This window comes from Schistocerca nitens, chromosome 4, assembly GCF_023898315.1.
Source record: "Schistocerca nitens isolate TAMUIC-IGC-003100 chromosome 4, iqSchNite1.1, whole genome shotgun sequence".
Taxonomy (NCBI): domain Eukaryota; kingdom Metazoa; phylum Arthropoda; class Insecta; order Orthoptera; family Acrididae; genus Schistocerca; species Schistocerca nitens.
This window is the reverse complement of record NC_064617.1, coordinates 296311234-296325018: the sequence shown is the minus strand read 5'-3', so window position 1 is coordinate 296325018 and position 13785 is coordinate 296311234. Positions and strand designations below refer to the sequence as shown.

Here is a 13785-nt window from a genome sequence, read left to right as displayed (position 1 = left end):
GAAATTATTATCTTCCTACACAGCAGGCAAAAATTATTTGAGGAAAATCATTTTAACCACACATACAACACAAGAAATAAAAATAATTTTATGCTTCCGACACACAAATTGAAATTATATGAACGGGCTCCACAGTATATGGGGACGACAATATATAACAAATTAATGGGCAAAAATATATTTAATGTTAAGTCAGAAATTCTAAAAATAAGGCTACTTCAGATTCTGGAGAAGAAATGCTACTATTCGATAGGAGAATTTTTAGAGGATGACATGATAATTTGAGCTAGGGTAATTTAGTGTTAGATTTTTAGATACTATTGTTATTATTATTATCTCTGACTTTTTTCTATATAAAACAAAACTGTATTATTATTATGATGCTGTATGTAAACATAAGCTTTCTATGTTTACAGTAAATTTTACCAAACTTTTGACGTGTCTCTTGTACCTGAATCAAATGATTTTCATTATGCATGTTATGAGACTAATAAACCACAATTCACAATTCAGTGTTTTCCCCACAAGTGCCAGGAATGTATCTTGGAAAGTGATGCTGTAGTTTAGAACAGATGGTACTTTTTCAGCATCACCAGCTACAGAGAGAAATCTGAAATATGTACATGTGTAACTAGAATGTTTACTGTCCACAAGTATGACACATCATGCTCCAACAGAATTAATATTTATTTCAGGATGCTTATAATTTATTTTAAGGCATTTTTTCTGCAATATCATAACACATGAAAAATGAGGTTATTATATGAAAATAAATTAAATGGAACATGCTGCCTGGCACTGCGTGTTGGCCTTGCAATACATTCTATGACTGATTGTGTAATTTTCTTGGCGTCAATTTCTGATAGTCTGTATCTCCTTTATTTTGCAAACATTTACAAAGGATGGACAACAAAAATTTCCAAACCAAATGGCCCAAGTTTAACCCTGTAATAAAGAATATGATGATGATGATGATATCAGTTTCACAGCACTAAATGGCATGGTTATTAGTGCCTTTGCAGAATATGAACTAAATTCTTAGTGAGTATAAATCTGATACGTTCATATCAATATAGAGCCACCCAGCATCACTGGTGTGGCAGTTGTGATTCCAACTGTTGTGGTGAGAGAGCGATGAGGCTTTTGTTAGCCTCGAAGGTAATGGTGCAGGGGAGAAAGTACCACATTCACAATCCATGGTGGCTGCCTTCATCCTGTCAATTTGTTTGGATAAATGGTGAGCTTTCCTTTCTAACTATATTCAATGGAGCTCTGTTGTGCTAAGCTCAAAAGGGACTCATTAATCATGTGCATCAGATTAGTGGCCACTGTTCGTGGAAACTGGTTCTGTAATTGATATGCTCAATTGTACTGTTTGAGCCTTGGCATGGCCTTGTAGAATTATACATTAATGTCTGCCCCCCAAATGTACCAGTATGTGGGTTTAAATACATATACAGCAATATTTGAATTGTAGGCATGTGTCCTGTCACTTTCGTGCTTTAGTATGAGCAGGCCATGACAGTCTCGTTTTCTGTTACGAGTTTAACATTCTATAGTCAGTTGCTAACAGGTTTATGTACAGTAAATTGTCACAAGGAGGCACCTTTGTTTCAAGCACGGTTGTTTTTTGGTGGGATGGTGTGTGTATTGATGCTTTTTTTGTGTAGAGTTCTGAGCTGTTAATTGTGTACTAAGTGATGCTGACAAGGGACCTTTGTGGACCAGTGGATTTTGCACCAGCTGCTGTTCCTGAACATGTTGTTTCTGTCAGGTACTGCTGGTCTAGAACTGGTACTGAAACAACTTTTCATGAAATATTTTGCCTTTACCAGTTGTTAGAAGTCTGTTAGGGTACGAAATGATTTTAAACTAAAATTTTAATGTTTAGGTCAAGTTTAGATTGCAATGTTCTGGTAACAGACTGGTGTTGCAGAGTTTAGTACAACTTGGAAACCTGGCCAGATTTAGTTTAAGTAACATAGGCCACTGGCCATGTAGTATTGTTCTTGAGTAGTACATTGGGTGACATACTAAGTATTGCTCAAATAAATTCGTATAATTCAGTAATATGTGACAATCTCTTTGTTTGCTGTAAATTTTCATGGGCCTTTTGCCCTATTCGACTTGCTTAATTAAATGAATCATGCTACTTGTAAACACCTGTGGCTGCCATACATTTACAAGTTGCAGTAGCTAATGCTTTTTTCCTTTTTTCCATTTTGGGAAAGTGGGATTTTAAGAGACTTTGCCTGTTGTTCAAAACCCTTTGTTTTATAACTCAGTGAATGTATAAAAGCTGTCAGTCATTGTTGGAATTGTGCCTTTACAGCTGGGTTTTTATTTGTGGTAAAAATTTTAAGGCCAGTGACCATTGCTGTCTTGAATATTTTAATTATAGAATATCAGTTGACATTATTTGGTTCTGCACTCAAAGCACCAACACGTGTTGTATGTGGAATGTTGCTAGTAAATAAAACTGTTTAATGTTAATTCACAAGTCTCCCCACTGCCTTTCCACACCCAGATGCTTGAGGACCTGTATGTACCATTGAAAAGGGTCAAACATTCCAATAGCAGCTGGTTGCATCACTGTTTGACCAAGACATCTTGCATATGTCGGTACTGCACCAGTGTAAAAGAGGTAGTTGGCACTAGGAGGATGTCGGGCAGTGTGAGAGCACCCGTGGTCACATGAGTGCTGCCACACCCATGTTGACATTGATGTGTATGCACAGACAGCGATGCTAACAGTCCGGAACCAACTGGAGATGAGTAACAGTTACACAGGAGGATGTGCCATGTTGTTGCTGACCTGGAAGGTCGTAGGGCACGGGAGAAAGTACCATATTGTGCCATAAATCTCGGGTGGCTCAGCTAATTAGCCACTATAAGGATTAAAATAATTCTGGGTGTTATAGCACATCATTTTATAAAACACTTTCATAATAAACTTAAGAAAAAAAACATTTTGACCATATTACAATGGCCTTCCTCAGAATAACACTGGTTCTGGCGGAGGAAAGGTGGCCTCATTTATTGCAGACAATGGAAGTGAATATGTCACTTTTTCTGAAACTCTGATGGCCCTAAAATATAACAGGCTAGTCATGATGGAAGGAGGAGGCTAGGAAAGAAGCTTTTTGTGGCTAGCCAGTTAATCAGTGACTGGTGACAATCTGCCAATCAGTGCTTGGCTTCCCTGTGTATGCAGAAATGCACTGACCATTTCCCAATAGCTGTTTGCTTAGGCTGTCACATCCGTGCATGGTGAAGCTTTTGTCCCACAATTGCTCATGGCCCATTGGACTGGGACAGCTGGTAGACAGGTCACCAGAGGTTTCTACATATACATCTACATTTACGAGGGCAGTTCAATAGGTAATGCAACAAATTTTTTTCTCGGCCAATTTTGGTTGAAAAAACCGGAAATTTCTTGTGGAATATTTTCAAACATTCCCGCTTCATCTCGTATAGTTTCATTGACTTCCGACAGGTGGCAGCGCTGTGCGGAGCTGTTAAAATTGCGTCTGTAACGGATGTGCGTTGCAAACAACGGGCAGTGATCGAGTTTCTTTTGGCGGAAAACCAGGGCATCTCAGATATTCATAGGCGCTTGCAGAATGTCTACGGTGATCTGGCAGTGGACAAAAGCACGGTGAGTCATTGGGCAAAGCGTGTGTCATCATCGCCGCAAGGTCAAGCAAGACTGTCTCATCTCCCGCGTGCGGGCCGGCCGTGCACAGCTGTGACTCCTGCAATGGCGGAGCATGCGAACACACTCGTTCGAGATGATCGACGGATCACCATCAAACAACTCAGTGCTCAATTTGACATCTCTGTTGGTAGTGCTGTCACAATTGTTCACCAGTTGGGATATTCAAAGGTTTGTTCCCGCTGGGTCCCTCGTTGTCTAACCGAACACCATAAAGAGCAAAGGAGAACCATCTGTGCGGAATTGCTTGCTCGTCATGTGGCTGAGGGTGACAATTTCTTGTCAAAGATTGTTACAGGCGATGAAACATGGGTTCATCACTTCGAACCTGAAACAAAACGGCAATCAATGGAGTGGCGCCACACCCACTCCCCTACCAAGAAAAAGTTTAAAGCCATACCCTCAGCCGGTAAAGTCATGGTTACAGTCTTCTGGGACGCTGAAGGGGTTATTCTGTTCGATGTCCTTCCCCATGGTCAAACGATCAACTCTGAAGTGTATTGTGCTACTCTTCAGAAATTGAAGAAACGACTTCAGCGTGTTCGAAGGCACAAAAATCTGAACGAACTTCTCCTTCATGACAACGCAAGAACTCACACAAGTCTTTGCACCCGAGAGGAGCTCACAAAACTTCAGTGGACTGTTCTTCCTCATGCACCCTACAGCCCCGATCTCGCACCGTCGGATTTCCATATGTTTGGCCCAATGAAGGATGCAATCCGTGGGAGGCACTACGCGGATGATGAAGAAGTTATTGATGCAGTACGACGTTGGCTCCGACATCGACCAGTGGAATGGTACCGTGCAGGCATACAGGCCCTCATTTCAAGGTGGCGTAAGGCCGTAGCATTGAATGGAGATTACGTTGAAAAATAGTGTTGTGTAGCTAAAAGATTGGGGAATAACCTGGTGTATTTCAATGCTGAATAAAACAACCCCTGTTTCAGAAAAAAAAATGTGTTGCATTACTTATTGAACTGCCCTCGTATACTCTGCAAGCCACCCAACGGTGTGTGGCGGAGGGCACTTTACGTGCCACTGTCATTACCTCCCTTTCTTGTTCCAGTCGCGTATGGTTCGCGGGAAGAACGACCACTGAAAAGCCTCTGTGCACGCTCGAATCTCTCTAATTTTACATTTGTGATCTCCTCGGGAGGTATAAGTAGGGGGAAGCAATATATTCGATACCTCATCTAGAAATGCACCCTCTCTAAACCTGGACAGCAAGCTACACCACGATGAAGAGCGCCTCTCTTGCAGAGTCTACCACTTGAGTTTGCTAAACATCTCTGTAATGCTATCACGTTTACCAGATAACCCTGTGACGAAACGCGCCGCTCTTCTTTGGATCTTCTCTATCTTCTCTGTCGACCCAATCTGGTATGGATCCCACACTGATGAGGAATACTCAAGTATAGGTCGAACGAGTGTTTTGTAAGCCACCTCCTTTGTTGATGGACTACATTTTCTAAGGACTCTCCCAATGAATCTTAACCTGGTACCCGCCTTACCAACAATTAATTTTATATGATCATTCCACTTCAAATTGTTCCGCACACACACTTCCAGATATTTTACAGAAGTAACTGCTACCAGTGTTTGTTCCGCTATCATATAATCATACAATAAAGGATCCTTCTTTCTATGTATTCGCAATACATTACACTTGTCTATATTAAGGGTCATTTGCCACTCCCTGCACCAAGTGCCTATTTGCTGAGATCTTCCTGCATTTCGCTGCAATTTTCTAATGCTGCAACTTCTCTGTATACTACAGCATCATCCGCGAAAAGCCGCATGGAACTTCCGATGCTATCTACTAGGTCATTTATAAACATTGTTAAAAGCAATGGTCCCATAACACTCCCCTGTGGCACGCCAGAGGTTACTTTAACGTCTGTAGACGTCTCTCCATTAAGAACAACATGCTGTGTTCTGTTTGCTAAAAACTCTTCAATACAGTCATACAGCTGGTCTGATATTCCGTAGGCTCTTACTTTGTTTATCAGGCGACAGTGCGGAACTGTATCAAACGCCTTCCGGAAGTCAAGGAAAATGGCATCTACCTGGAAGCCTGTATTTACATATTTTCTGGGTCTCATGAACAAATAAAGCATGTTGGGTCTCACACGATCACTGTTTCTGAAATCCATGTTGATTCCTACAGAGTAGATTCTGGGTTTCCAGAAATGACATGATACGTGAGCAAAAAACATGTTCTAAAATTCTACAACAGATCGACGTCAGAGATATAGGTCTATAGTTTTGCGCATCTGCTCGACGACCCTTCTTGAAGACTGGGACTACCTGTGCTATTTTCCATTCATTTGGAACCTTCCGTTCCTCTAGAGACTTGTGGTACACAGCTGTTACAAGCGGGGCAAGTTCTTTCGTGTACTTTGTGTAGAATCAAATTGGTATCCCGTCAGGTCCAGTGAACTTTCCTCTGTTGAGTGATTTCAGTTGCTTTTCTATTCCTTGGACACTTATTTCGATGTCAGCAATTTTTTTGTTTGTGCGAGGATTTAGAGAAGGAACTGCAGTGCGGTCTTCCTCTGTGAAACAGCTTTGGAAAAAGGTGTTTAGTATTTCAGCTTTACGCGTGTCATCCTCTGTTTCAATGCCATTATCATCCCGGAGTGACTGGATATGCTGTTTCGAGCCAGTTACTGATTTAACGTAAGACCAGAACTTCCTAGGATTTTCTGTCAAGTCTGTACATAGAATTTTACTTTCGAATTCACTTAACGCTTCATGCATAGCCCTCCTTACGCTAACTTTGACATCATTTAGCTTCTGTTTGTCTAGAGGTTTTGGCTGCGTTTAAACTTGCAGTGAAGCTCTCTTTGCTTTCGCAGTAATTTCCTAACCTTGTTGTTGAACCACGGTGGGTTTTTCCCGTCCCTCACAGTTTTACTCGGCACGTACCTGTCTAAAACACATTTTACGATTGCCTTGAACTTTTTCCATAGCTGTTCTCTCTGTTGTTGTTGTTAGGCTGCTTCATAATTTCAGTCACCTGGAACAAAATAGGCTGTCCACAGCCATAGTGGTGTTCCACTATCATTGTTTTATTATGCTGTGCTAATCACATATAGTGTTCATGTTCTGCTTCTCATGTGCTAACTAGTCTCCCTGTCTCCCCTATGCAGGCAGCTCCACATTCACAACATAGTTCATATACTCCTGCAGTATTTAGTTTGCTGACTGCATCCTTGTAGGAACCTATCATGTTGTGGACCCTGTGGCTGCTGCAGAAAATTGGTTGAAAACCTAGTTCCCGGAGGACATTGCCTAGCAGTTCACCGATGCCCTTCACAGACAGCAAATGTACTAGCAGAAGCTCTTCTTCATTACCCTCTTCTCTTGTTTTGTTTCTGTTGGCCTGAGTCAGCTTTCTTATAATGTTACGGTCATAACCTCTGGCACAAAATGTGTGGTGCAGCTCCCTCAATTCTTCTTTGATGTTGTTAGTGTAATTTCTCTGGTAGGCATGGGTAGTCACTGTGTGCAGAACTGAATACTTCTGAGCTGAGTGATGGCGGCTCCCTATGTGCAGGTACCAATTTGTGTGGGTTGGCTTCTGGCACACTTTGTGTTCCAGTGTACCTTATGCAGTTCTATTTACATTATGTCTAAAAGTGGTAAAACACCGTCATTTTTGTTTTCACAAGTGAACTGTATGTTCTCATGCAAGCTGTTCAAATGCTGAAGGGAGTTTCTCAACTCCATCTCCCTGTGTTGCCAGATAACAAATGTGTTGTCTACATATCATAGCCAGCAACAGGGGCATAACAGTGCAGAAGCTACGGCCATTTGCTCAAAAGTTTCCATGATGTCCACAGTGACTAGGGAGCCCTTTGCCACTCGTCCTAATTGCTCATATTCCCCCCCTGGTAATGTACCAGTGTGTCAGTTTAAATACATGGAATGTGAATATTGAACTGTAGGCACACATCTGTCACATTTGGACTTTACTGTGAGCAGGACAAGATGTCCATATTTTCTCTTAAGGGATTCTACAATCAGTTGTGTGGAGTTCATGAACAAGTCAGTTACTAGCATGTTCATGTGCAGTAAAAATTGTCGCATGGATGCACCTCTGTTATAGGCATGATTGTTTTCCCATGGGATAGCATGTGGTTTGATACTTGTTACTTTCCTCTTAACCCATTAAGTTTCATTCATTTACTCCTCCTCTTCTGGGTGCTTCACTTTTTTTGTCTCACAGAGTAGAGTATAATGTAGATGTAGATGTAGAGTCCACAAGCTTTATCTTGGTGAAACACAGCTTGCTCTTCTGATCTACAACATGTAGGCTTTGGTACATAATGGAGCCCTTTTCACGAGATATTATTTGACATCTGCAAAGTATTTTTTACAGTTGTGCCCTGTCACATAGTGAATAAAGTATGAGGTTATGGAATATTAACCTTATTTTGTGGCTGAATTTAAATACCCTAGCAAATAAAAATTGGTGTTAGTTGATTTGTTTTGGGTAGGCACCAAAGCTTCAAAAACCTCCATTCCACCAGGCTGCTATTCTAAAATACCCTGTTTCAGCATCGTTCATTCTCCAATGTGTAATATTTGTGGATACATCATCATCATAAGTAATATAAAATGGGTATAGCAGGGCATGTGATTTCGTTTTTACACTACTTCTGAGAATAATTTGTCCACATCTATTACACATCTGAGACAAGTAGTGCTCAAAACCTAGTAGTTTTTAATAAAGCATTTTTTTTAAATAACTACCAGGTGGAAACACCATAATTCATTAACATTCAGTATGTCATCACAGTAAATCTCATAGGTTCATGATTCTCCTCTTGGGTTGGCTGTTCATCCTTTCACGTGTATTAGGCTGAACGTAACTAGAAGGACTTGTTATTGTCTGGTTACTTCATTGATGGTCAGCCATAAGTGTTGTAACTGTTTCTTGAAACAACATGTATTCCACAATACTACAGCAATTTGATATCAGTGATATAACTCTATAATTATGTCCATGCCTGATGCCTCTATACAAAATGGAAAGGACCTGTATCTGTATTCCTGCACTGATAATGCCCATTAACTCCAGTAATCTACAATAAACTGTCACTGTAAGGGCCAAATGTTGTTCTGTGTATTCTGTATAGAATCAAATAAACATCCTAACATGTCCAGTAGCTATTCTCTTCTCTACTGACCATTTTGAATTGATTTCCCGCACTATACCTCAAGAGAAAAAAATGTAATTTAAAGTGAAATGCAAATAGAAAGATTCAGCTTGATGTAGATGGCTTTAAAAACTCACATTGTATACCACATTTGTGGCTGCAATACTTACCTTCATGCTTTCATGATAATAAGGATACTATATACTTTATTTTTATGCTTGGTTAGTTTCTATAGAATCGTTAATTCATTTTATTAGTTTTGGAAAATCTAACTGAAATTAATTTATTTTCAGATTACAGATCCACACAATACTAATTATCATTCTCAGAATACTTTAAAAAAGAAGTCCTTTCTGTTTCAAAATCTATATTTTCTGAAAAACCTTTAGCATCATTCTCTACAGCAGAATCTCCTATTACATCAATACAGATACCTCCTACACCTCCAGAAAATAAGTTCATTATGTAAAGGTCAAGATTCAAATCAATATGGCTTTTCTGTTATATTTTCACAAAACTTTGTACTTGGCTGGCTGGTTTGTTACTTCTTAATGTCAATCTCAATAAACTCTCCCTCTAAAATTTCTCTCACAAAAAGTGCTTTGTCAAGCATAATTTCCTGTACTTACAAATAGGAAACCTTTCTTCATTCACATCTGTTTTTCATCATCAACTCCAGTTCTCTTGCCCTACAAAAACCATCTATTTATACTACTTCCACAGGATTATGGGATTCTTCTTTCAGAATATTTTCATAATTTTATAACTATTGAAATAACCCATCTAGTTATTTTTATAACTATTGAAGTATCAGAAGTAGCTTTAGTGACTTGATGTTAGACCAAAATTATGAAAATATTCTGATAGAAGAATCCCATAATCCCATGGAAGTAGTATAAATAGATGGTTTTTGTAGGCAATAGCTTTTTCTTTCGGCTGTTTCTAATTTTTATTAGAAACAGCCGAAAGAAAAAGCTATTGCCTACAAAAACACAAACTTAAATTCCACACAGTGATGGATATGCTTATAACCAACTTTAGACTGAAAGCTTGCCCTTCCACCCCCCCTCCCCCCACCCCCTCCTTTAGTGTATGTGTCTTAGGACAGAAATCAAATTGACGCTCTTCACTCTTGTCTCTCCTGTGCCTCCACAGACATCTGAGCACAAAATCAGCTCCTTTAATTCTTTTTCAGTATCATTTTCTATGTTAAAGAGGGCATAACAACTAACTTATTGAGTTCCCTGACCAACCATCTCTTTCTTCCACACACATCATTACTTGTTATTTTTCTTCCCCTTCTTAACAGCCTGTGCCATTTGGATCCTTCCCACTGACACCAGCTTTTCTGAAATGCACAGGTGCGAAATTTCTCTGCAAAACATCCTATGTTCCCGTAACCCTCCAGGCCTCAGCCTCCATTAGTCATTTTCCTTACCCATCTAGCCCCTTCCCTGTTCCCATTCCAGTTCTACACAGCCCTCTATTCCACCAATCTACCACGCTTCTTCCTTTTCCACTACCCCCACTCTCCCCCTCCCTCCATCTAACCTCCCAACTGCACTTAGCTGCCTTACCCTCTCTCCACATTGACCCTGCTGAATCCCACAAGCAGCCCTTTACCATTCCCCACCCCTGTCTTGATATCCCTCCCCCACCCCACCCAAATCTCCTCCTCACCACCATCACCTGGTTGCTTCTCCCGTCATGTGTTGCTGCTTGCAGTCAGACTTTAGCTGCTAGAGACTGTGGTCCAGTGTGTATAAGTTGAGAGAGAGAGAGAGAGAGAGAGAGAGAGAGAGAGAGAGAGAGTTTACATCCTAGATTTTCCATAGTTTGATCTTCCTCTTATGGATATAGTTGTCCATAAATATCAAAACAGTTGGTTTTTCTTCAGTCATATGCTAACACAAGCTAGCCAATCTTCTGAAAGGAGCCAAGTCATTTCAGTCCTTCCTGAAGAAACAAAAACTGTGTGTTAACTATCAACATTTCCTTAAATGCCACATAGATAACATCTACTTGCCTAAATGATTTGGTTAATTGTTACAGAATACAGACTGGCATTTAGGTAATCACAGAGGAAGGCACACTCCATCTCTTCAAATATGGGAGACAGTTTCTTTCTGCAGAATGTGGTCAAATTCCATGATTGTTAATCTCTAGATGTACTATTTTAGTGTCTGTGTGAGGAAATTAACAAGGAACTGTAGTGCAATCTCTCTAAGTGCAACAGTTCTGGAAGACACGAATAAGTATTTTAGCATTCTCTTTGTTAAGCTACATTTCAGTACCAGTTAGCTCAACTACATCCCTAGTTTATAAACTGACTTAGTAAGACCTAAACTTATTATGGTCCTTTGCCAGTTCCGCAGATAAAATTTTGTTTCCAATTCAATGAACGCTTCTCACATTGTTTGTCTTACACTAATTTTATATATGTGGTGTCTGTTCTTTCAGATACTATGAATCAAGTAACAAAGGTGTTACAGACTTTGGCTGTGAGTGGACATTGTTTTAAATCAATGGGCAAAGTTGAAAAGTTGTGCCACACCAGGTTTCAAACCCAGGTTTCCTGCTTACTAGGCAGATGCGCTGACCAATGCACCATCCAAACACAGTGGTCATCAGAACTGCATGCAGTACCCTCATTACTCAGGCTTTTTGTCAATTCCCATAAGAGTTCGAGCCTGGTGTGCATCTGCACCAAGGAGATCATTGGCCATCCTCACTTTAATTATATATATGAGGTGTCTGTTCATTAGGACATGCCCAAAAGAACAGCCACCACATATATATAATTAAAGTGAGGATGGCCAATGATCTCTTCAGTCTAGATGCATACCAGTTTAGAACTCTTACGGGAATCAGTGAAATGCCACATGTAATGACATAATAGGCAAGGAGCACTATATTAGTAGTGTGTGGTTAAGTTGGGAGTTTGAGTCTGATGGGAGGCATGCTACAGTAGTCCCTGCCAGTTGTGGTGATCAATGTGTCTGGATGGCACATTAGTCAGTGCATCTGCCTAGTAAGCAGGATGCCTGGTTTTAAATCCTGGTCCGGCACAAATTTTCAACTTTCCCCTTTGATTTAAATCAGTGCACACTCACAGCCAATGTCTGCCATTCCTTTGTGTCTTACAGTAATTTTGACTTTGCTCTTTTTTTTAAACAAAGGCTTTCATTTTGTTTAAACATGTGATGAAATTCTCTCTGTATTTATAGCAACTTTTCAACACACCTACTCAACCACAGTAACTCTCACAACCCTACTCTGTATATAATTGCCTAAATTGTCGATACAGTGGACAAACAGTCAAAATTGCAAATTTCACTTTTCACTTTGGTGTTTTTCTGATGTATTGATTAACACAAGCTCCTGCCCTGCAATTACTCCAGGATGCTGAAGTTCATGTTTAAATTGTATTGGACAGATCCAAATGTTTGATATTTGCCACTCACGTAAACAGCTGTCTCTTTTTTACTTACATCTGCTAATCAGAAATATTGTCTTACCTTCCTTAACACTCAGTCAGCATCTGAAGTCACTACTGCTATAGCAGCCTTCAGCCTTATGATCACCAACACTCTCCTCTCACAAATGGAAAAAGGCAATGGGTGGGGGAACTATACAAAGGGCAATAATGTAGCAGTTGTGTTCAGAGAAAGGTTATAATTATTACATTCAAGTTAGTAGGCACGAAATGGCTAGTTATTCATGTACAGCCCTTTCTGAGGATGATATTGTAGAGCTTTTAGAGGTATGTCTAAGTAAAAATGAGAGAGACAATTATTTTGGTGATGACAATGATTCATTTGTAAGGAATTCGAGTGAAATGGTGATTGAAACCGTACACCCAAAAGAGTTTCACAAAATATCAAAAAATTTAAAACTGTTTATTGTAATACTTCTGCAAATATGTTTGAATGGAAGCTCACTTTCTCACTTTAATATATGCCCTAATTATTGGTCAATGGCGTTAGTGTTTCCACAGACTTGTGCATTTCTCTGTAGCATGTTCACCGCCTGGGTTGCTACTAATAAATAAGAGTGCAGGGAGCCCTGTGTCTGCATTACAGAGTGCAAAGGATTAAGTATTTAGAGGGGATAGTAGTATGATATAGTAGGAAAAAACTGGTTAGTGATTCTATGTGGAAATTTAAACATACACTCCTGGAAATTGAAATAAGAACACCGTGAATTCATTGTCCCAGGAAGGGGAAACTTTATTGACACATTCCTGAGGTCAGATACATCACATGATCACACTGACAGAACCACAGGCACATAGACACAGGCAACAGAGCATGCACAATGTCGGCACTAGTACAGTGTATATCCACCTTTCGCAGCAATGCAGGCTGCTATTCTCCCATGGAGACGATCGTAGAGATGCTGGATGTAGTCCTGTGGAACGGCTTGCCATGCCATTTCCACCTGGCGCCTCAGTTGGACCAGCGTTCGTGCTGGACGTGCAGACCGCGTGAGACGACGCTTCATCCAGTCCCAAACATGCTCAATGGGGGACAGATCCGGAGATCTTGCTGGCCAGGGTAGTTGAATTACACCTTCTAGAGCACGTTGGGTGGCACGGGATACATGCGGACGTGCATTGTCCTGTTGGAACAGCAAGTTCCCTTGCCGGTCTAGGAATGGTAGAACGATGGGTTCGATGACGGTTTGGATGTACCGTGCACTATTCAGTGTCCCCTCGACGATCACCAGTGGTGTACGGCCAGTGTAGGAGATCGCTCCCCACACCATGATGCCGGGTGTTGGCCCTGTGTGCCTCGGTCGTATGCAGTCCTGATTGTGGCGCTCACCTGCACGGCGCCAAACACGCATACGACCATCATTGGCACCAAGGCAGAAGTGACTCTCATCGCTGAAGACGACACGTCT

At 40.6% G+C, this 13785-nt stretch overlaps 1 protein-coding gene across 1 annotated transcript in view; it reads right to left on the bottom strand.

Annotated features, from left to right (window-relative positions):
* LOC126253219 (uncharacterized protein DDB_G0284459-like) overlaps window positions 1-13785 on the bottom strand; it is a 457157-nt gene that overhangs the window by 176158 nt on the left and 267214 nt on the right. The gene's annotated exons all lie outside the window — the stretch shown is intronic.